At 36.2% G+C, this 24,708-nt stretch overlaps 2 long non-coding RNA genes across 3 annotated transcripts in view; one reads left to right on the top strand and one right to left on the bottom strand.

The window, feature by feature from the left end:
• The first annotated feature begins 4,612 nt into the window (after positions 1 to 4,612).
• Positions 4,613 to 8,447, top strand: LOC135328478 (uncharacterized). Its single transcript, XR_010389384.1, has 2 exons — positions 4,613 to 6,995; positions 7,487 to 8,447. It is a non-coding gene; the product is annotated as an uncharacterized LOC135328478 (long non-coding RNA).
• An 8,798-nt stretch (positions 8,448 to 17,245) lies between these two features.
• Positions 17,246 to 24,708, bottom strand: part of LOC112979601 (uncharacterized) — a 67,826-nt gene continuing 60,363 nt past the window's right edge. The window contains exon 3 of one of the 2 annotated variants that reach the window (XR_003258221.2): positions 17,246 to 17,888. This is a non-coding gene — a long non-coding RNA (uncharacterized LOC112979601). Of the gene's footprint in view, positions 17,889 to 22,473; positions 23,241 to 24,708 lie in introns of those variants that run through there. The other variant, XR_010389614.1, reaches the window with a different exon arrangement.

Here is a 24,708-nt window from a genome sequence, read left to right as displayed (position 1 = left end):
ATAAACATCCTATCATTTTTAAGAAAAGAGAAAAAAGCTGGTATGCAGACTGTCAGAGATGTGACGAGGTGATGAAAGTCCTTTGTTCTCATTCAGAGGCTTGAGCACCTCACAGGAAGCACGGCAGCATATTGTAGGGTTGCACCCAATGGGAAAAATCCTGCCCTCTCTGTTTTGAAGAGTATTCATGTAAGAGTGAAGAAAATTTCATTGCAAGATTTCCAGCTTGCTGAGAGGTCCAGATGTGTCCAGTTAGTCAGCGGAAAGGTAAGTGAAAAGGACGCACTTTTACAGTTGCTTCACGTTCTCAGCTGGGCATGTTTCAGCTACAGCACATAAAGCAGGGGTTTGGAGACCAGTCATGCCATCCTTCCCACACAAGGAGAAAAGATGACCAAACACAACACAAACTGAAAATACAGCTCAGCCAATGAGTCACTAGTTTGTGACATTCCCTGCTTCGCATATGGTATGAGAAGAAAATTCAGCATATTCTTTTCCTGTAATGTTCAGCCATGGAGCTGATTTCAAATGAAGCCACACACATCTCTGACACACCCCAAACCATACTTCATTATGAGGGTCATCCCATATTTTAGACCCAAATTTACATCAGTCACACAAGGACACAGTGTTCTCATTTCAATTATAGTAAATTACTTCCATGAGAAACACTGAACCATAAAGCTCAGGTTAAAGAGCCTTCCTATTTACTTTTAAACTCCTTGCACTCTTTTGAGTGTTTATTTTAGGACCTGGGCTAAGCCATTGGGCTTGGTGACAAAACTTCCCTAAGTCTTAGAGCCTATTGGGAATAGCTCTTTTACTTATAGAAATTAAATTAATAAATAAATTATCTTGTCAGCTCCCTTCTCCATAAACCTTGTCTCAGAAAACATATTTTTTATTCTTTGTATCACGATGACGTAACAGGGTTTGAGGTAACTGTGTGACATACGCATTCATCTAATTATCAAAGGAAGATCTACAAAAAACAAGAGAGCATTTTTGGAAGAAACATTTTGGGGGGCAGAATTATCTTTGAAGAAAAAAAAAATCTATTGACTATTTGCTGTTTACATCTTTTTTAGGTTGACCTTTCTGCTTTCTGAAGAAATATTTCCGAAAGCAAGTTTTCTAAACATCATCTGTTTTTGACTTTTTTCTTTAAAGACCTTTATTCCTTGTATCAACATTCATATGCTCTTTTGGAAAAGCTCAGATGCTTTGTAACCAAAACTTATACATCTGTCACTGCAGCGCAGCTACCTCTGATGTGAAATACAGAAGCTACTCTATACTGTTACTAAAACCATTCACTTTTGAATTAAATAATAACGCCTCTTTTCTTGCTTCTGCCTTAATCACCTATTAGTTGTTTATCTGGCTGTATACTGAGAAACATCTGTTAGCATTATTTTTCATTAAACTAAAATCTGTCAAAGTAGCTGCCCTTATCTTGCTACAAATACTATTTGTTTGCCAAATTGAAGTAAGTTTTTCACAAATCTCCAAATATCCAACTTACGAAGAGATCACTGTAAAATCAGACAGCTGCGACTTCCTAAGAGAAGGATGAACCAGAGAAGCCAGGGAAAAAGAGGCTATTTTTCCAAAGCTGTGTATGCTCTTTTTACACGTATGTGATTTTTCTTCCTGCTGCTTGCTTCCTTGTATTAATCCAGTCTCTGTTCCTGCTTCTGACACAGAAGCTATGCCAGAGGCAAGGAGGTGGACCAAGCTGGCAAATTCAGACACCATCAACTCTCAGGAGACTTAGAGACTGAGAGAGGTACAGTCAAGCTGGTACTGGGCTGCACTATCTGCTAATTACCCTTTATCCCCATGAGAAAAACTGAAGTGTATAAAACAAGGCCAAAGAAACTGACTGGAAAAGCAGAAAGGAGTTTGATTATCTTGCTCTTAATCTGTTTAACAGTAAACTTATTCAATGGTATACATTCAATTCATTTGCTATAATCTCTGTGTGAATGAATAATACAGTGCCCTGCAGAATTCAAGTGTACTGTGAGATCAAAGAAAGAGCATCAACTCAAACCTAACCACATTTCTGCCTTAAACACATATGCTTGACAATATTAAACTTAACACATCACTGACTCATAGAGGATGGTGAAACACATATATTTTTCTCCATTTAAAAAATTTGTTTACAGTAGCTTTTGACAGCACTTTCACTTCTCCTAAAAAGTCTGTTCCCCCTTTTGCTTTTGTGGATCTTTAGAAAGCACAAGGGATGTTCAAGGGCAGAACAGAATTCTGAGTCAGACGCTAGTACCTGAAGTCTCCTTTTTTGCAAAGAGAGCTTTTTTTTAAAAAAATGTTTTTTTAAAAGAGTTGAGATTTCAACAACTATGATACTTTATGTATAACAGATAGTAACTGTATATGAACATACAGTACTGTACTGGAATAATACGTTGTGCCTGGCCTTCGGTTATTGTGATTCTGCAGTAATGTCCTCCACTTTCCATATTCAAAGCCTTATATGAACACTTATTTATTCAGCTTGAGAGTGCCTCTGTGAGATCAGTCAGTATTGCTGTTTCTTTCTCTCACCATAGGAAAATGAGGGTACAGACATCTCTTACGTTATACAAAGCTATAGAAGATTTCAGGAAATTCTGAGAATTAAGAAAAATTTCTGAATTTTAGGTCTGCAAGTGAATTACAAAATTGAGCTTCTTACAGTGCAGCCCTGAAGAACCATTAATTATTTTTTTCCTCATTTAAATGTCCTTAAGTTTCTAGGCCTTCTTCTGTACTCCTCTCCCAAGAATGACCTGGCCAGGATATAGCCTACTCCAGAGACCAGAGATATTTTAAATACCAGTTACCTTCAGGAATGCTTTTAACTACAGAGAACTAATCAAGCACCAATTAAGTTGACCTAAAAGTTACCTGGAAAAAAAACAGAATCTGATGTTCAGTTCTTGAAGTAATTACCTGTATCTAACAGGCAGCACTTGGACTGAATCTTGCCTTGGGCAGGCTTTTCTAACACAACAATTAGCACAAAGGGAAAAACAACAGACACTTACAGTGTGAAAGAGAAGCTGAAACTGGAGTGAAAAGAAAAAAGTGCTCAGGATTTTCAACTAGACTAATCTTTCCATATCACCCAGAATAGAACAACTGCCATGGTGCTGTGTGCTGCAAACAGATTGGCAGTGACACTCACATAAGCCTTGAACTTTTAAATGGACTATTTTTCCTATAAAGAACTTCACTGAATTCAAGGAAGTAAGTATCTGTTTGCATGAATCTAAATACAGAATCCCAGAAATCATAAAAGATTTTGATATGTTTAATTTTAAGCAAAAAAGAGAAAAAAATCACCTTCAAATTATTAACACTGGATAGAAAAACAGGAAGAAACTTCAGGTAAGGTCAGTCTTCATTTAATGCTGAGGACAGCAGAGCATTGATCTCTAACTGAAGCCTGAAGATGTTGTAGTGATTCAAATAATAATGATAAAAAAGAAATATTGCTGATTTACATTTTTTTTTACGATGGAAGAACTAAGGTCACATAGCTCTTTGGTACAGCTGCCTCCAAGCATGTGACCAGTTGCAAGATCTTGACTTTTTATTATTTTACTTCTCTGCTTTCAGTTTTTAAAGACATGTAAGACATGTAACATAAAGACATTATAAAGACATGTAACATCACAACTTTGCACAGATGAGGACAGAATGTAATATACGGATGAAATTCCAGCATATGGAAACTGGCCAAAATGCAATAAAACCGTAGCGACCATGACTACTATCAGATTTGCTTGTGAATCTGAGTTGGAACGGACTGGTATACTCTAAATGTATGAATTTGTTATTGTTTTTCTTTTGTAATTTCACTTTGTTATAAGATTCATAGTATCCATAGGCAGTCACATTGATTTCTTACTCAGACCAGTGTAAAGGAACAGTGGGTTTCTCCTAAAATTGAAGAAGGTATAACTGCTTTAAAAGGATCAAAATCTCTTGGGTGCTCCATCTGCTGGACTCCATAAAGGTACAGGAAGAATTAAGGCAACTTTACAGCACTATACTGTATTTCCTATGTCAGTGAAGTAGCTAGTGTCAGTTGGCTAGCTGAGCACACTCTAATTTATGGCAGGTATTGTAATGCGTGCTTAGGCATTAAGCTAGAGCTAAGAGTACTGCCATCCACTCATACTCCTGCACCTATGGCAGAGGCAGAACTAGAGAGTAGTACTAGAAGCATTCAGGTAGAAGTGCTACTCTGAAATGTAAAGTTTAATTAAAAGTAACTGGTGAGATTCTGAATCCTAAAACCCTCTACAGATGAACAACTGCAGGACCATTCTGTGGTGTGAAGAAAGACACTTTGATGGTGGAGAGCCTGAGTTCCAATATTGCCACTGTAGCTGCAGAAAATTGGAAAAGTCATTTGCATCAGTACAAAGTCAAAAAACTTTGACCTTGTAACTACCATGCCTAAATGGAAACTGATGCTAGACAGCTCTTAATGCAACAGCGTACTTAAACAATTACTTATGCTTAAGCATATAACGTTATGCTGAAGAAGATTTCAGATCTTCATGTCTAATGTGTGAAGGCTGTTGGATGCTTCAGTTGTCTAAGTAATTTCAGTTATTTCTGAAAATTATATGAACAGAACTTTATTTTAAACTGGACTTATTACACTGTGTTAAAAGTCACAAGAAGTTCACTTCTGTTTGCATCTCTGTACTTACGTGCACGCTAATTCAATTCTGTAAAATAACTCAATTGAGTTTTACACTGTGAGAGTAGAGTAACTTTTTTTTCTTCTTGGTAGTTCTGCGGTAATTCAGTATCACCACACACCACCCAGAATAGTTTGTCAGCAGATGGTTAGAGAACTGCCACAGAGAGGAGGGAGAGGTAGGTTTGAAAACCCTCAAGCTGAGAAAGACTTTAGTCCTGTATCTCCTATATCCTAAAAAATAGCTCTAACCATTACCACAAACATAAATGACAGTGAATTAGCTTTACTGTTTTATGTGTAAGAAAGAGCATAGGAACATCTCTTTTAGAGGAGGCTTATGATTCTGGAGCCCAAAGGACAGAGACTGAGTTTTAACATAGAGTCTTACTGCAAATCTTGGAAAGGAATGAGGTTTCTGGAACTTCCAGTAGAACTGAAGCCAATATCATGGGAAGCCAACGAAAATGTGGCAGTCTGAGCTCTGAGATTAAGTTCATCTTAACTCTCCTGTACGTAAGGGCATGAAGAGCCAAGAAATAAAACCTATACAAATGCTTTCACAAATCCCTGCAGACCAAATCCATCAAGTGCCACCTGGCCTAAAGCTCTGTAAGGAAATCAAGGGACCTGCAGATCATTAGCTAGTTGAATCTAAGTCCGTGGTTAGTTTTTGCTGGTGTATTTAGTTCTAATAAGGCACAAACAATAAGAACTAACTTATTTCTCTTCTTCCCTTGATTTTTCTTTTTGTCACACAGAAGAGGTAATGTCCCCTGTGTAGTTTCGACTTACTTTCACAAATGCCACAATCTTGTCAGCATATTGCATTGCTTTAAGTCATGTAACAGCTTCTTTTTCTGTTCTTGCAATGATTTAAAATCTTCCCCAAATCATACCCCTTTTAGTAGGTTATCCTTCATGACTGATTCCTGTAGATTTCCATTTCCTTTTAAGGTGTCTTTTAAAACTATTTCTATGTGGAATACAGGAAAAAAGGACAACTGTGTCGTAGGCATTATTTTCTTGATTAGATTATTAGGCTCTACAGAGTAAAATGTCTCTCATGAAATCCAGCAAAAGACAGCAGAAAACAGAGCTCTTTTCTGAACCTCCTTAGGCAAAAGTATCACCCTTTTTGGCTATGTTGCCACAGGGCATGTGATTAAATTATTTTAAAACCATCCTTTAATTTAGAAAAATAATCAGCTGAATAGAATCAGTTTTACGGAGATACTATATTAGATTTATTCACATACACAAGCTTTATGAAATGAGAAAACATCTGCTACGCTGACATATTGCCAGAACTGTACTTATTTAAAATGCTAACTTACTTATTTAAAATGATAAAAAACATTGTGAGCATACCTTGGATATAAGCTAAAAAGATAAAAGCTGGCAATCTTTAAGGTTTAAAAGAATTGTGCAGGTAACAAGTGTTTTCTGAAAAACTCTGCCCAGTGCTGTCAAGTGCATGGAAGTGGAAATTATTTTAACTTGTAACAGCAACTTGTTAAATTAGTTGACCAATTAAAGGAGCCTCTGAAATTCAATCTTTAGCTAAATGCAGAGATTAATACTACGTGACATTGTTAGGGTATCTGTCACAGATGTTTTGGTTTTGAATTATGTTACATGATACTACAACTGCAAATGCTTTTTCTGAGTAGAGTTATGGTAAACTGTTCAGGGTACATGACTGCTAAGAGCAGTAAGTGAAATGCATACTAGTTTTAATTCCATGTAAATTCTGAATTTTACACTCTGAATGGATCTGGAAATTGTACTTCACTGAGCTAAGGGAAATGCTGGTTGGATATCTTCATTGTGATGGATAAATATAGGTAGTTTCTGTGGACAAGTGCAGCCCTTGTTAATGAAATGAATGCTAATGACATTCTTGTGTAAGTACAGTGTCTGTAGTAACACCACTTTTTCTCTTCAATGTGTACCTTTACATGGTAAATTGCCACGGTGACTTTACAGTTAATGAGGAGCAATGTCTAGTGGTATGAACCCAGCACTAAAAATATGGTCTCCAGCTGAGTTCCCACTTACCAGTTTCTGCTCATTGTTTTCGTCTGCTTGCTTGCCTTGCAGTCCGACAGGAGCCTTCCGAGCCAAAGTTTCCAGCAGCGCACACCCGTGGAGTGCCCACTGACAGGCACAAACCAGAGAATCTGCACACTCGTCAGTGCGGAGGAAGATGAGTTCTGTGACTTAACAGATTTGGGATTTTGCTTATTTTTTTTCTTACGAGGTACAGAAAACAGACGTAAAATCATTGATAACGATATTATCTAGGAATCATTTCACACTACAAAGTAATGAAGTCCAGCAGTGCAACGTGATTAGTCAGTCAAAAAAGCCAGAGTAGAAAAGAAAACAAGGATAATAAGAGAATGCAGAATGGATTGTAAAATATCTCCACTAGCCAAAAATTGCTAGGTAGCTTTGTTTGCCAGCTACCCAGATTACATACAGAATTTCCATACACAGTATAGTTAAAGCCAGTCTGGGGTCAAAGCTTTGAATGTCTTGTGCCTTACAAAGGAAAATCCAGATTTTTTGTTTCTTGGTTGAGGTGACTCCAGTAAAAGATGTTTTGATCTGACATAATTATAGAAATATAATATAAGGAAATGAGTATATGAACATAAGGCGCTACTATATTGATCTTATTTTTAATGTGGGTGTTCTTCCCCATTTAATATGATTACTGCTTTATGGTTTTCCATCTTTGCTTCTGAGGTCCCATGAAGAAAACACAGCTGTCTGTTCTACGTCATGTAAACTACCCTGACAAATGTGAGAAAATTAAGGCTACTGGTGTTCTTGGTGTTACAAGTCAATCACAATATTAGTCTTGGGAATTCAGCCTGTCAGAAACCCAGTTCAGTGCTGCAACAGAAGGAAAAGACGGCATTGTGCCGCTATGGAACGGCAAGAACGATATGCACAACGGAATTTCAAGTTCCACTTCTCGGCTAAGTTCTTATGAGGAAAACATGAGAATTACTTGACAAGAACAAATAAAGGTAAACATGGAGTGTTTTTGAATGGAGTTGACAACACTGAAATAAATCTTTCTTGGAATACAAAAGTAGGGGAACACATGAAAGAATTTCAATCCAACACAGAGAAGTTCACTCAGAGCAGTTTTGAAAACATTCAAGTTCATGACAGTTACTTTTTTGCAGGGAATGACTGCAGATCTTTCCTGAAAACAAAAGGAAACTACATGCGGGTTGTACTCAGCCCTGAGTATTTAAAACTACACATGCTACACAAGATGTAAACTACATTTAAGAAGACTGGGGTTTTTGACATTTCATATACATTGCCATGATTTGCATGTGGAGTTCTAGAAAAGTCTGATCTTTAGCCTTCCATCTTCTGGAATTTGAATTAATGAACTTCACTTAATTAGGCTCGGGTGAGGAGTTAGAGGCTTACCCAGAATGCAGAGATATTTGAATAGGCTTGCCTGGGTACTACAGCCTGTGTAGTTTCAGCATGCCTAAAACTAGACTGAGTACAAAGTAAATACAATAAAAAAATAAAATTCAGGGAGTGAATTTATAAATAAATATATTGTAGGCAAGAGCTTGAAAGGGCACAGACTAAGCGATTATTAGGGTTTTTTCCCCCAACTTGAATTTCTATGACCCTGTGAGTGCAAAACTATGAATAAATGAGTTTTTAAATCTCATCACCTTGTCTTGATTTTAAATTGCAGTCTCTAGTAAACAAATGGAATGGGATTTTAGACCTTGAACAATGCACAGATATATGTCTTACTACCACCATCTTATCTGAGCTTTCATCATTTATCTTCCATTATTCTGAAAGAATTGTATTGAGCACTTCCTGCAATGCTCAAAAAACAAGAGTCAACCTTGCATACTATCATAGGATAGCAGTTTCTTCCTAAAAGTGCTCAGGACAATCAAGATCAGGGTCTACTCTGTCCTTCTGAAAGAATTTGATTCCACATAGTGCTAAAAATTAAATTCCCACTCGAGGAAGCAAAAGGAATATGGAAATAATTAAGAAAATGCTGCAAGTTTGGCTGATATAGGTTGATATTATCGCTAGAACGGTCTTAAACTTCTGCAAGGCATTTGACTTAATATTGCAAAAAAAAAAAAGTTAAGAAATTAAACAATAATAGATTGCTACGTGACTACCAGAATTAAGAAAACTTGATTTTCTGTGGATTTATGCATTGCTACATACTCTTAGCTAAATACCTCAGGCCCCTACCTACATCTTGTATCATGTCACTGCTGTCAACACCTTTTATAGCCTCTAGTGCAGTATCATTAATGCATTCCCTATGTCTCAGCTTTTGTCCCGGGTATCTTCAGTACCCTTTCTAACCCTTTCTAGAGGGGTCTTAGGAATTATTTCTTGAGTCTGTATTACTTAGCAACTTTTATCAGTGATCCAGAAAAAAACCCAAATAATTATTGATAAAAATTACAAATGGCCCAAAGTTCCAGGGAATGGTGAAAAATGAAGTTAAGAAGTCACTAGTACAGGGAGATGTGGACTGTTTAGCAAGCTGTACTCAAGCAGACAAAAACCCTTCAGTACAGCAAAATGTAAGGTCATAGCTCTATGAACAAAGAATTTAAAGTGCTGGATAAATGATTATCTATCTGGAATTAGTGGCTCTGAAAACAAATTGAATGTCATGTTGGATAATCAGCTGAAGGTAAGTTCCCAGTGTGATGCTGTGAGCAAAAGGATTAGGTGATGTGTACGTGTATGATGGGACTGAGATGAAGTAGCAAAGTTATGCTACCTCTATAGTGGGACCACTGTTGGAACACTGCCTCTAGTTCTTGTGTCCATGTTTCATGATAGCTGTTGAAAAATTGAGAAAAAACAGGAAAGAGTCATAGGGATGATAAAAGATTTGAAAAAAGTGACTTATACAAAAAGATTGAAAATTCTTAATGTAATCCTTAAGCACTTCTTCAGGGAACAAACATTTGATACAGAGCTCATCAGACTGATTTACAAAAATGCCTCATGGTTGGAACCAGAAACTGTGCAACTGACTAAAAAGATGCAATTTTTCAAAATAGCATAATTAATTTTTGGCAAAATTTACTTTAAACTGTGGTCGCACCTCATCACTGAACACCCTTCAATCAATACTGGCCATATTCTCCTAAAAGATATGCCTTAGTTCAAATAAGAATTAGGTCAATCAGAGAAATCATCTGTCTTGTATTGTTAACAAAGTAAGACTTTGATTGCAGTAGTCTGAATCTTATCAATTTCTAAATCTATAAATGAGGTCACTAAAATATGTCACTCTTCCCATAAGATCATTTGTGACTGTCAAAGAAACTAAAAGTGACTAATAAGCAAATAATATTAAAAGCGGGAAATTATCTTTTAATAAACAATCACTTATTTTACTCAGGCAAACAACAGAATGAAATAGAGACCAATGACAAAATATTTTGCTGTTGGAACTGTAGGGAAATATCGAATCCTAAAATTATCTGAAGAAAGATTTGTAGATGTAAAATCTCCAGCAAAACAATTTGCTAAGGAGGGAAGTTATGAAGAACAAACACGGAGGAGACATATGAATAACTACAAATATAGAAAGTATCATTTTCAGATACACATGACAAAAACAACAAATTAGACACATTTCATTTTAAAACATGGTAGCTAAGACATGAGCAAAAATACTTCTGCACTTGAAATAAAGAAATTAAACATAATTATAGCAAACTTACCCATTCTCACCCTGATATATTTTCAGGATATAGAAGAAATCGTGAAATTATGTAGACATAAATTCTGATGTTAAGAAGGAAAAAGGTGTTAGATTGGTGAAAGCCAGTAAAGAAAACACTTTTCCAGAAAAAGCCTTAAAGAAAATCAGTCACTAAATTTATTCCACTGTCCTACCACACATAATCAATATTTACTTAAAATAAAATAAAATAACTGAACACCTTTAGAGAAGTATTAGTGGATGTTTACCAACGCATTGCTTTCCCACTTGGTGGTGTTAGAGAAAGCCATAAAACAATCAATGAAAAGTAGGCAGATTATATTCTCTGCTGAGTGATAGCAGTTAAGAACATACTTTAAATTCATCCTGATTCAAAGATTCAGAGCATAAAATCCTGGATGCACTGAAGCTGGTGGCAAATTGCCATTGATTTCAATGGAGCTAGGATCGAGCATTTGTTTTAAAGCCTTCATGGCACCTGAAACATCATTATTAGCATTTAATCTAATCTTTTGCATAATACAGCCATTGAATTTAATCCATGAATCATGTCTTCAAACACAGAGAAAGATAGAATGCATCCCTCTAACAATTTGTAGTCCAATTTAAGATGAAATAGCAAATAAACTAAAAACAGGGGAAATAAAATGAACAATAATAAATTCAGGTTTTTTTTTTTTTTAATAATGGCAGTATGCACAGCTTTAGATTTGTACCCTTTAAAGGAATTAAAAGATATATAAAAATAAATAGTTCCATAAGTTCTATAAACCGACAAGCTACATATTTATGAAAACAGATAATAAATTTTTTTCCTTAGGAAGTATTAGAGAATAAATAAAGACTGGGTGTTCCAAACCTACTGTCAATGTAGATTATACTGATGACACAGCTGACATCATGTAGAATTGTAAAGAATTGTAATTGTGGTTAGAGCAAAGAACAGGCTATAATAACTGCCACCTTCCACTGTCAGTTCTACCACTTGCTTTTTTGCATGGCCTTTTGCATGTGGTCTCCATATTTTCAACCACTAAAGAGCGTCTGTTATCACCTGATTTTTTAGGTAAGTGGTATATGGAAATAAAAATGAAATTCTTTAGTTGAAGGTACAAGATAAACAAAAAAATTTCTTCTGTCTTAAAGCTTTTTCTACTAAATGCTCCCTGGCCCACATCCTGTGCAAATTCACAATCAAAATTGAAGATTGAAGATGTACACAAAAATGAAGAGCTATGAGTGAAGTCTCATACCTGTGATGACCAAAAGCTGCCTTTGATGAATCCCAAAGTCATGTACTTAGTCTATATGTCAGCTGAAAGCAGCCACATCTGGCTTAAAGATACTATCCAATAATATATAACGCAAAGGCAAATGCAATATGATTCCACTCCTACTAAGAAAAACATAGATTTAGGGAAAATAGATTTCAATAGCTGATCTGTGTTCTGAAGGAAGTCTGATAAAAGTGTTTAAAGTTTAAGTATAATAAAAAGAAGAGTAGTGTTGGTACAAAAAATTGTATTTTGATCCTAAATAATACCTGATAACACCTGAAGGTACCTGATAATACCTGATAAAACACATGATAATGGCATGTATTCTGTTTTAATCAACAACGAAATGTATTCACTATTTCTCTCTCTCATACATCCTGGAGAGCAATTTTAAAAACAAATAAAAATTCTCTTTCATTTTGTAAGATGTTGAAACCTCTCTGTATTATTTCTCCAGTACAACATCTTTTTTTTGTTTGGTTAATGATTTTGAATTAAACTAATGAAGATGATCTTAGCTTGGAATGAACCACAGTGCTTTTCGGTAGGGTCAATGGTATTTTGTTTATGAATATCATAGTTTATTGCCAAAACACATTCGAAGTTAAATTCAGAACTTGTGAAATGTTATGTATAACTTGTTTGGCATGCAGGCAAAGCATATTTTGCTAGAGATCAAGTAACGCAAAGAGGAGTTTTCAATAGAGACAGTTGTACACTGAAAAACTCAACATTCAGAAAGCTCTTTCCATCTGCTCCCTTCTTTGTTACTACTGGAACGAGAGGTACTACCAAGTAAGTAGTAGTGTCTATAAAACACACAGGATTTTTTTTTTTTTTTTGGTTTAAGCACAGAACACCGGTAAATTTCAAAGTTATAAAACTGATTTTGAGGAGAAGTCGCACCACTTTATTCAACTAAAATACCTCTACATTCTATAATCAGCAGAAGACCACCTAAAAAGAAAGTATCACTGTAAAATTGAAGGATTATTTTGATCAGAACCAAATTTTGTCTTTAAACCTGTGTGAACATTTTTCTCAATGCACAACTGCTTTCACTTTGCTGAGTTTTTCTTTTTTACCATCCAGTATCATTTCAACCCTAGGAAGTTTAAGAACTTCATGTAAACCTCCTGATCATCTTATGATGATTTTCTTGTTCTGTTTATTCTAAAATACTTGGTTGTTCCCAGTTAGTGGTGAAGCAGAGAGAAACACGAAAACCAAAGGGCTTTCACATAGTTTGTTCTAGGCAGATGCTGCTGGCTCAGGCAGAAAAATAGCGGCAAATATTTTTACAAAAGCAAATGATACAGTGCTTAAGCTGACCCCTAAAAATATCCTTTTCTTGCACAGAAACTGTTCTGAATAAAAAACAAACAAAAAATCAGTTCATGGAGGAACTTCTTGTGACAAACAGACATTTTATATTTTGTTTTACTTTTAAACAAGATGGTTAAAGAAGAGTCTCGCAGATTCTGTTTCTCTGACTTCTCAGAAGCAGCTCAGAAGACAGAATATACCCTGAAACAAGTTAGGTTTTTACTGGCCCAGTCCTTTACCTTCTTTGTATGAAGCTAGGTTAGCATGCAACTCTAATCACAAATAAAGTAAAAGCTCTTCCACTTTAAAAGGTTCTTTTGTTATAACTGCGGCTAAGTCTCAACTCAATTATAAAGCGCCTATTTATAATCCACAAAAGCAAAAAAACACAGCAGGATGTGGGTTATTGGGAGATAACCACATGCCCTGTGGCTTTCCTTTTTATACCCATAAATATTCACTTAAGACGATCCTTTCTCATTGAAGTCAGTGACAAAACTCCCACTCATTTTAGTGAGAGCAGAATCAGGCCTTACTGCAAAAAACATATGAACTGCTATCTTGTTGTGATTATGGAATTATTTTAAAACAATAAAGTATGCAAACTGTCTTAAAACTTAGCACCAAAGTACACAGATTGGAGTGATTTAATTTGTATTAATAGGATGGAAAGTTTTTTCTGATCATGCGTGAGTTGAATGAAAATCAGAAAATCAGTAATCTCTTTGAGACTAACAATACTTTGACACATCTTTTCATCTCAGAGTGAAGCCAAACTTGAAATTCCTATTTATTGTGTGCAACACAAGAATTTTGAAATTTTGAAAAATTCCAATGCAGAAATGAGGAAATATTTAATTTCAGCATTTTAACGATTGAAATATTTTCATATGGCCAAACTGAAGTATTTTGTTTAACACACAGGTCATGTGCCCTGATGAAACTCCATTCATCTCATTTGAAAAGAGATAGTTTGGCCAAGAAACACAAGCCGGCAGGAAAGAACAGGGGTATGAGACATATATAGCAAAGCAGCTGCAGAGGAATATGCATTTCAGTATGTGCTGACTTAAAATGAAACATTTCAGATTAGTTCAGCAAACCAGAATATTTGGTTTCTTATTCAGCCAACTGGAAAATATGGCTTTTTTTTTTCTTTTTGGTTATCCTAATGGGAAAATGGAAGGAATCTACATAAAAGCAAAGCTTTTTCTTGTGGAAAAAAACAGATACTGCAAAATTGTGTATTCTATAAGGAGAAAAAAACAAAAAGGTTTTGATGGAAAATCCTCAAGCACTTCTAGAGTATCTAAAAGCCCATGATAGCTGTGCAGGACAGACCCATTATGACTGTGCCTGAAATGTAATTGGCTTTCTTAAACAATATGGATCTATGGATGGTTTATGAGCTACGACTGGATAAGAGGACCCAAAAGAAGCTGCTTCTTGACTGCTGCTAACAAGTTACCACCAGGCTAATAGAGAGGCAAGGTTGTTTTTATTTCATGGCTTTTTTGGGGTGGGCAAGATGAAATATGTCAGGAACTTCTTTCTAATGACCAAGTATTTTGATGAAATAAAAAGATAAAAAGGCTGGAATTAATTAGCACTTTTATTAGAGGTGTCAGACAGTCAGTCCCTGACTTGGAGACCCTTCTATGGTAAGAGCTCTTGAGGTGATTTTTTTCAGGTAATGAGTATACAGTATAGAGAAAGGTTGCATTTCTGTGACTATTGCTTCAATGCATTTATCTGAACAATGGCTAACAAAAAAATGTGTCCCAATATTTGTAAATGTACTGCCAACAACTAGCATTAAATATATTTATAAAAAATCTGAAAGGTAAGTAGAGAAGAACATAATAAAATAATTTGGTTTTGCTTATTCTATATATGCTCTGACTTGGGGAAACAAGGAAGAGTAATTCCTTGCTCTTTGCAGCTCTGTAGGCCAGTTAGGGTTCTTTTCCTACCTGCATCATTATGGTTGCATCATTTGGCTTCTTAAATCTTAAATCTTCTTGTCTATCTTAACTCTCTTTTTTTCCTAATAAAACTCTCTTCTCCTTCTTATAGCTCTTCATTACAAATGCCTAACAAGAATTCAGTTGATCATTGTAAAGTATGAAGGGAGAAAAACAAAAACAAAATGACCAGACAGCTGTGTGGCACCAACATTTGCAGGCACTTGTGTACTCTGACAGCACTGCCTCTATTAAATTCCATTAGAATTCACTGACTGTGTCTGTGCACCCTGCAAATATAACCCTGCCACATCACCAAGGCTTTCTTTAGCAGGAAGCATTATATGTGGATTTTGTTTGGACACTTGTGAGAGGTTGCTGGTTAGCAATGGTGTAGGTGTGTGCCTGTCAGGTGCAGCCTGCAGAAGGTGGATTTCAGAAAAAATTGGGAGTGTGTGTTTATGTTTAAATACAAGAAACTGAAGTATTAGATAGAAATAATGAAAGACAAATCTAACATCCATGGGTTGTTTTCTTCTATTACTTGTTTGTGATTTACCTTCACTCTTTAGGATGTTGGTGCTGAAGGGTATTAAATCTGATTCCTGAAATAAATTTACCCAAATGATTGACCCATTTGAATTAAGAACCAGGATCTTTTATTCTACTATACGGAATACAAGAAGAAGTTTAGCTAAAAATAAATTGTAAGACAGAAATTTTAGTTAATATCATCGTTAAAGGTTGTTCTCCAATCTTGGATTGAAATACTGATGCAATTGTCTCAAAAATCCTTATTTGCACAACTAGAGTATTTATGAACATATGGGAATGTTGCCAGATAAGGTGTAGTAGGATTCTGCCTATTGGCTGAAGTGTAAATGATTCAGCCAGCTATGCCACTTAGTCTAAGGATAAGCCCTACAAACCAGGGCTAGGTAAAAAGCACAGAAAAAACATTTGTCAACAGTCCAGTAGTCACTCTAGGTAATTATGTGCCAGTTAGTTTTTGCACTCCATTCAAATTGCTTTGTTCTTTGGAAAATGCTACTAGACAAAATATGTTTGGTCAGTAAAGAAATTAGGGAAATTATTCTCAGTAAGAGAAATGACTAGATCAGTCTACCTAGAATAAAATTAACCTGAAATTTAAACTAACACAGACCAAACCTAACCTTTTAAAAATGTTTTGTAAGCTATTATGAAGTTACTGCTCATGCCTTGGCACTTCTCTGTTTCAGCCAGAACTGAAATCGGAAATGCCAAAATACTGTGAGAAAGGCTGTTCTTGCAGTACAGCTGACCTGAATGAAACAAGGAAGTACTGAAAAATCACAAGACAGTCTGCTTTTAACAGATTTTCATCCAATTTCCAGACTTGAGAGGTTTGGACGAGATCAGATAAACTCTGGAAACCTCTGAATTTCTGGATGCATATCGGACCTGAAACAAATCTGTGTGGCACATCTCTTGTGGAGATGACTACAAATAAAATAGTTTTACTTTGAGAAGGAAGGAGGAAACACAGAATACTACACAAATCATAGGTTTGCTTGGATTATTCCCAGAATTAGAACTGTATCATAAATCTGATTGCATTGATTGTAGCAATTTAAATAAAGAGTATGTCCCTGAATTCAATGGAAGTCTCCCCTGGTTCAACTGGGAGAAGATTTCTGTCATATCTGTTAATGGCATGTAGTTAAATTGCAGAAGTGCTGAGCCTTATTCATCAAAGGTAGAAACTCTATTTGTTTTGATGGTGTATCATTAGGAATAAAGTTGGTCACTAATCCTTGCTCGACTCATCTTTCTCTTTAATTGCTGGTTTCTTACGTTGCACTGGCACAGTTCGTTAGGGTGATTCTCTGTTGGGACAGTGTTTATGGTCATGGTGTCTTAGCCTCACTGAGCTGTATCTGTTATTTATCCACAAAGCAAAAGTTGACTTCCAAGTCTAATATTGGTCCCATATAATTTATGGCTTTGAAATGAAAGTTGGGACCTGGTTTTGCTCATTAAAGAAACAGACATGTTGAAAGTTGGCATGAGCTTTGTCTATGAAGTTTTCAGCATTTTATGGAGCTTCAACAATTTTTGTATGTTTTTCATCAACTTGAACTAAGTCTGAATGAACACTGTGTAGGGCGTTCTTTTTCTTTAAACACTTAGTTCATAACTTACCTTAATGGTATTTTTATTATTCAAATGGTACATTTATTTTCTTACGCAAAATCAAGCTTACAGTAAATTCCTTTGTGTGTACAACCTAGGAAATAGATATGGGAAAATACTTCAATTATATACTTAGTTTGCGAAGTCACAGGGGGTGGGAACTTGCAAGGGACTGGATTGAAGTGACACAAAAGTCAGGAAATGACCCCTGCAATGGGATTTCAGAGGCAGTAGATTAGAAACAATGTCGTCATACAACTTCTGTAACTTCGGAACATACCATCCGAGAACAAAATCGGGGTACTGAAACCAGCCACCTTAGCTCTAATGAGCAACAACTTTGTTAAGTAACATTCCGAAGAGCAGATTTCTGTATGTAAAGAACTGAGAAACGAAAACAAGCTGCAGCTGATTCTCATTGTTCAGACTAGTACCGAAAAGGAAGCCTTCATCCCACTAGAGAAATCCAGAATGCCGAACGGGAGTCCTTGGGGAGCTCTGTTCAGCCAGCGAATCCTGTGTCTGTCGGATAGCGTGCTCCAGCCAACCTCTCTGCGGTCAGCGAGTGGTGCGGAAGGGAAGCTGCTCTCCATGCTGAATAGTGTCTTTGTTCGTCCTGCCGCAGCAGTTACATTCTGCAGGCCCTGCAGATACAACAGTGGCTGTATGAGAGCGGAATGGAAATGAGATGCTGGCTCCCCCCAAAAAGTCTTGCTTCTTTCCATTAAAACTGCAAAGGAATTCTGGCGAGTAAAAAATAACCCTTCGTATGGAGCAACATTTTCCTGCCTCTAAAAGCCGAAGGAGCCAAAAGCAAAGTGAAACTAAAATACAGTGTAGATGAGCATGTATGAGCATTTTAAAGGCTGGATACTTTGCAAAAGAGAAAAAAAGCATGCTGGCAAATTAAAGGCAAAAATCATACCATGGCTGCAAACTACCTGCAAAACTGTAAGTCCACCTAAGCGCTAGAAAACAGGAGAATTACAATGCATCCAGGTTTGACCTGTTTGCTAAACAGTTACTTTAGTACCTTCCGGTTACAAATTAAACAGTTTAGCCCTTGATCTGCACACCTGTTTCATTCTTTGTGGGCAAAAAAACCATGTGGAATAGAGGAGGCTGTCATACAATAACCATAGGTTGAGTTCTTCCAAATTGGGGTATACTGCCAGCAAGCTATGGGATGTCATATTGTCTTCTAACTAGAAGTAGTCTCCCTCTCCTGCTTCAATTTAGTAACAATTAGCCTATTAATAAAGAATTCTGTCCTCTATTTCCATAGTTCATTTTAGAAAAACAATATTCAGAGAGATCTTTTTCAAATCTCTCTTCTTCTACACAGACCCTATTTGTATTTGTAGTGATATAAAATAATATAATTATACATTAAATATGTATAAAAGCATTTCTTTAAAAATGAGACTTTAGGACAGTCTTGTCAAAGAAACCAGAACTGTATAGTAAATATGAAACAGGAACTATATGACATGTTAAAGCTGAAATATCTGTTACTATTTGTGGCATAATTTGTTTTTCTATAATTTTTATGTAATAAAAAGGGCAGTATTTGTTTGCAGTAACAGACCTATTTGCTGTTGTGATCCTTGGTTTGCATATCACATAGCTGTGATTTGCTTGATTTTAGCGCGTCTACTTTATAGTGTGCATATGCTTTATATATGTATATATTTTACATATGTGTATATCCTTTAGAGTGTGTATTTTAAGGCTCACAATAGTTTTTAGACTCATAGTGATTCCTACAGCCTATATGATTTCATTTCTAAACTTCCCAGTTCTTAAGATTGCAGTCATGAAAGCATGTGGAAAACCTTACAACTTAATTTTGGAAATGTTTATGTTACCAGTCCTTATTCAAACAAGAAGTCCCATTAGTGCAAATAAATACAGGATGTAGGATAGCTAGAACTCTTGCTTTGTAACAGTTCACTCATAGGCCCCAGCTGTGTGTTTGCTCAGGGAAATAAAGGCAATGTAAGAAACATTCCCCTGCATGGCCTAAGAATATCACCAGAGCAAGCACAACTACAGCAGCAGTTCTACTTTGCACCGTTTAAGTAGCCATCAACATGTTGACCAGAGCAAAAGGCATTCATCACCTTCAAGGAGGTGCTCAGCTGCCTGAAAGATCAAGTCATAAATATTTAACTGTTCGTGAGCAGAAAATAACTGAAACTATACTGCTAAGTACCTACAGGAAATACCATTAGAGTGAATGCTCTTAATTAGAAGTGGACAGAGTGTTTGAGAAGAAATTTTAGTGCCCACTAGACACCAGCATTGTCAGTGGGTATGGAAGTAGAATTTGAACCTGAGATAGAAGTGTTTCCAATGGGATTTCTGTGAAACTTAAAAGCTAAAATTGAAGAGACATTTTCAAAGCCGAATGAGCCTTCAAGACTCTGAGCCTTGAAAATCTGGAAAATAGCAGCCACGATTGTATGTTGAACCAAATCCATTCAGATAGCCTTCTACAGACTACAGTCTAAGCACATCAGCTCATATCCATCCCTGGTAAGTATTACACCTTGAGTTATATCAAGATTGTGGCAATACATGGATAGAAACTGTCCTGTCCTGACCAGAACATCTGAATAATAAAAAAATCCTCAAAACTCATCCAGCAAAAACTGAAATAATAAATAAATGGTAAATGTCCATTTTAAAAAGTACATCTAGTCATTCTTTTAACTTAAGAATAACACAGATGGGCTTTCTCCCTTTTACTTGATGCTAAAACACTCGTAGCTCCCAAAGAAGATACACAAAGATAAAATACAAAGTGAAAGAATAAAAGAAAAAGCAATATATTCGTGATAACATCTGCTACAGTATCTAACAGATAATTTTTGGTAAGTTAAAAGCTTTATTTGCAACACTCTTGAGTGCTTTTCTTCACTGGTTATTTACCTAGAGGCTAGAAAAACAGAACAAAGCCGAGCCTTTATTTGCTTAGTAGCCTATCAAGGAATTGCGCAGAATTATTTTTAAGTAGGCCCAATGGCAGCTCTTTTGAGTTGCGTGTGGAGTTTTTATTTGCCTTGCTGTTAGGACAATAATAGCAAGGTGGGGTCTTATTCACTCAGTAGGTAGGACCTGCAAATTCTGAATGCTTGACTGTTTACCAAGGCACTGGGCTCAGGAGTGCTGGGTTGGACCATGTTTACCCAAGTACTGGTCCACTGACAACTAGGTGTGGCTTTATTGGACTGTTACTCATACAGTTTTGACAGAGAAGCTCAACTGCTTAGCTGTAGTGCTGTAAAGATTTATAAAGGGACATGTACAAGGATGAATTAATACTTATTTATGGTAATACATAATAATTGGAAATGTTTTGCTTATGACAACTGTATCTGGATTCAAGAACGAGAGGCCGGAAATTAACTGGCAGTGACAAAGAAAAAAAATATCTATTTTTTACTAACTTGGCGGGCAACAGTTAAATAAAGAGTACATCTGTTTATCAAAGGGAATGGGCTGCTTCTAATGAAACCGTCATCTTGCCCGATGCTAAATTAGTTACTAGGGGTGCAGATCACACCCTTAAACAGACAGACTTTAAGACCTCTCTCTTCCAGTCTGCCATACTGTCAGAGAGAAAATGAAATTTCCTGTTTCACATTTTGAATAGGTATTGTCTCATGATTGTGGTTGTAAATGTGAGAGAGACATTATGTAATGCAGTTCTTGCAGCAATGTATTTTTACAGTTACAACTTAATAACTTAAGGGAAAAATGAGTCAAATAATAGGAGTTTACCTGATGTGAACTTTAACCAGGAAAAGTTGTAATATTGTGCACAATGACAAGAATTTTCAAATACTTTGAAGAATGATGAACCATCTGAAGTAGCCCAAGTATCAGTTGTGATGATAAGGCCTGGGCCTTGCAGGAAGATACTACAGCTCTGAATGTCTCATGTCCTTCAGCTGACATAATTTTGTTGCTTGTCTGACCTCTTCTAAAGGAATTATGACATTTCCAAGAAAAAAAGGAAAATGTTCTTTTAGTAGTCATCATCTAATGCAATAACTCATGAGAGAATTCCTTTGTTTAATTCCCAGTGTGCTTACTCATACAGAAGAAAAAAGTTACTGAATCTGTGTTCTGTTCTCTAGCATTATTTGGAAATCAGGTGTAATATTTGAAAAGATTTTAAAAGGCCTCTGTTTTGGCAAAGCTGGTATAACATGGCTCAAGCACTTAGTAAACAATCCTCTTTTCCTCCTCCCTTGTCCTCACCATGAGAAAAACCCTGCATAGACAAATCTACAAGGACACAGAAGGTCTCAATAGAGAACACATCTTAAGGGCACTATATATCCAGAAATATTGTTTTCAAGATGCTAGTAAACTCATTAATCTGGACTAGGCAATTTCCTGATGTTTCAGCCTGCTGTGTAGACTGCCTGCTTGAAACCCTACCCAACCAGCTTTGAGCTTCTTCCTTTCTGTCTTTTGAAGAAAGTGAAGAAACAGCCATGTACATGTACTAAAAAAATGTTTTCTTGGACCCATTTTACTACTCAATATTTCAGTTAGCACTCTCTCCTATAAATACACCCTGCTCCTATAAATGAAAGAGGAATAGAACACTAAGGAAGATGAAACTTTCTATGGTCAAGGATTAAGGCCAAAGTCATCAATTTCTTTGTGAGCATACCAACATTTACTTTTATTAATGCCTGTGATGCATAATACTGGCCTCCACTTCTGACAAATGAAGGGCCTGACTTTGATGTGTTCACGGACAGTTTAGTTTTTCACTATTCAGTACCTCAGGGTTATGTTGTTGCCTCTTTAATTGCTTCAGGACAGCATTTTTATTCAGACTGACTCCTGATATCTGTTGATTATGTTTGCATGCTCCCAGGTTGCTAGTCTGGTGACTTAGATTAGGCACATCTTTCCCCTATGCAGTTCATCATTCCAAGGAATCTGTTTCCTTTTTATATTAGAGCTTTTAACTGTTCTACTTTTACATTCAGAACATCTTTTTACTTCTGTTACTATGTGTTGTTCGGCAGTTACTCAGAGCCAAGGAACTGAAGGAGGTCTGCTTCATTAAGTATCTCAGTTCTTACCATTACACATTGTATGGATATAAGCCTCTGCAAAATATAACAACCAGTTCTGACTTGTTTATGCTAGAGCTTAATAAAAGTGCTGATCCTCACAGGATGGGAAGTATATATATTTATTGAACATCTTCTAATGGAGAAATCACAAGGGAGCAAACATTAGATTTAGAATACAAACTTATGTCATTTAATTATTCCTGGAAACACATATTGGCAGCTCAGAATTGATAAATATGTACCTATTCATTTTTTTAATAAAAGCAAACAACCTTTTGAAAGTGTGGTTTAGATGGGGTGAAAGTTGAGAAAACACACTAGAACGTTGAACTCTAAATGTCACATGGTGCAGGAACAAGACAGGTGATTGGTATTACTGGAAGTGGTGAAATCTGAGGTGGACAGGGTTAATGCTATGGTTGAGGAGAGTCTTTTTATATGTGAAAACCTGTACACAGATTTTACGAGGTGTAAAACAGTAACTGGATTCCATAATACACATTTGCAGGAAGTTTGCTGTTACTTCTCTTAGTAGTGGGCTGCTTCTTTTTTGTGCGGTATACAACATGTATGTCTTTTGTGTCATGCCTATTGAGCTGAAGAGTGAAGATGGGGTTAATAGACAAATGATCACAGAAGATGCATATAATCCACTTCGCAGTTCCCAAGGGTGGTTTTAACAAGAATAACACCGTCATGTCCTCTATACTTGGGTTTCCATGGGAAGGAAATACAGACGTATAGGCTAGATGGAAACTGCAGTACATTCCAGATCTGAATAGCTGCAGGACCAGCAGGATTGTTGAGTAAGCTGTTGTGCATACTTCAGGCTAGATGCAGCCAGAGAGTGGCTCCAAATGGTTCAACGGCGAGTGAGATGAAATGCTTTTTCTGGGAGGAAAGAACAAAGGATGGAGAGATGGCTAAGTGCAGTACACTCCGCAAATGCATAAGTACAAAACACTGCGACAAAAGCAATACATGGCAGACTCCTTATTATGGTCAGGAGAAATACTGTGGCTACAGAAGCTCTTAATTTTGTACACTGTTCCATCCACTGTACACCAAAACGAAGAGGATAAAAATAACACTGGAGAAGACTGTGAGACTCATGATCCAGATTTTGAATATTTTCAGATAGAAAATACTGCATATCGTGAACTGTTTGTATTCATCAAAAATAAGATCTTTTTTTAATTTGTGAGTGATAGTATTGATTTACCTTATAGAAAAGCAAGATGCTCTTAAGATACTACACAAAACTCAATAAATATATCCAAACAAAGACTATCTACAATAAGCTGCAATTCGAGTTTGGAGGAGCAGTTAGTGTTGCTGGTGTCAAAGGGAAACAAATCATATAGTGGAAAATGTGTTGATGGATAAGCTTTCCATAAATATGTTCTCCTAGTGTTAAAGACAGAGTTGAAAGCAGCCAAAGCAAATGCAACAGATGGCCAAACAATCTCACATGAGGAAAGGAAACAACATATTCAAAGCAGAAAGAATTTATTTGAAAACATGATAATTGTTGCTCAAAGCTCAGAATTGGACATTAGAGAATTACCATATGCTCTATCAGTCCTCTACCTGACACTAGAAACGTACAGATCACTACAGAAAGTAGTCAAGGCACATATAGGTAGAGAAACAGTAAAGAGAGCTCCAGTGAAACTCTCCCCATACTATTCATATTCTTTATGGAATGAGTCTGGTCCAGCGATGGAACAGTGTTGATAAGATATCTGGAGAATCTGAGGAATTTGTTTAGTACTGAGTACCATGTAAAGGTATAGAAAGCCAGGGAACTTAAGCTGCATTAGACATTTACTGGAAAAAGAGTGTTGAGAGATGCAAAATCATTACTTTCAAAGCAATAGATTCCTATGTATTAGTAATAGACTGAAACATACAGCAATGTATGTGCTTAAACCTGTACTGACCAAAAAGTTGATCATAAAAAGGACAAGGCTCATATACTCACTACAGCACAGTAATTACAGTAATTTGCCTCCTAGTATATTTAATATGCTTTTATGATAGGATAATGTTTTGTTACAAATTTTTAGGTTTTGGTACAGTTGAACAATGAAAATATTTTAGTTCTTTATTTCTTATAATGCAAAAGCATTCTTAGCATGAGATGGTGGTTGTTGTCATTAATACCATAATTGCTAACACTACTGAACTACCATTCAGCTAAGTTATCACATCTAAGAAATCCTACAGAAAGTTATCTTCAAAATGCAGCACTTAATTTTCTACTTCAGGTGGATGCATCAGCTTATTTTTGTAACCTCGATTCATAGACTAACACAGTGATACAGAAGTACGTGAAGATTTTCAGTAATGCTAGCTG

The sequence above is a fragment of the Dromaius novaehollandiae genome, chromosome 5 (genome assembly GCF_036370855.1).
Source record: "Dromaius novaehollandiae isolate bDroNov1 chromosome 5, bDroNov1.hap1, whole genome shotgun sequence".
Classification (NCBI taxonomy): domain Eukaryota; kingdom Metazoa; phylum Chordata; class Aves; order Casuariiformes; family Dromaiidae; genus Dromaius; species Dromaius novaehollandiae.
This window is presented reverse-complemented; position numbering and strand designations above follow the sequence as displayed.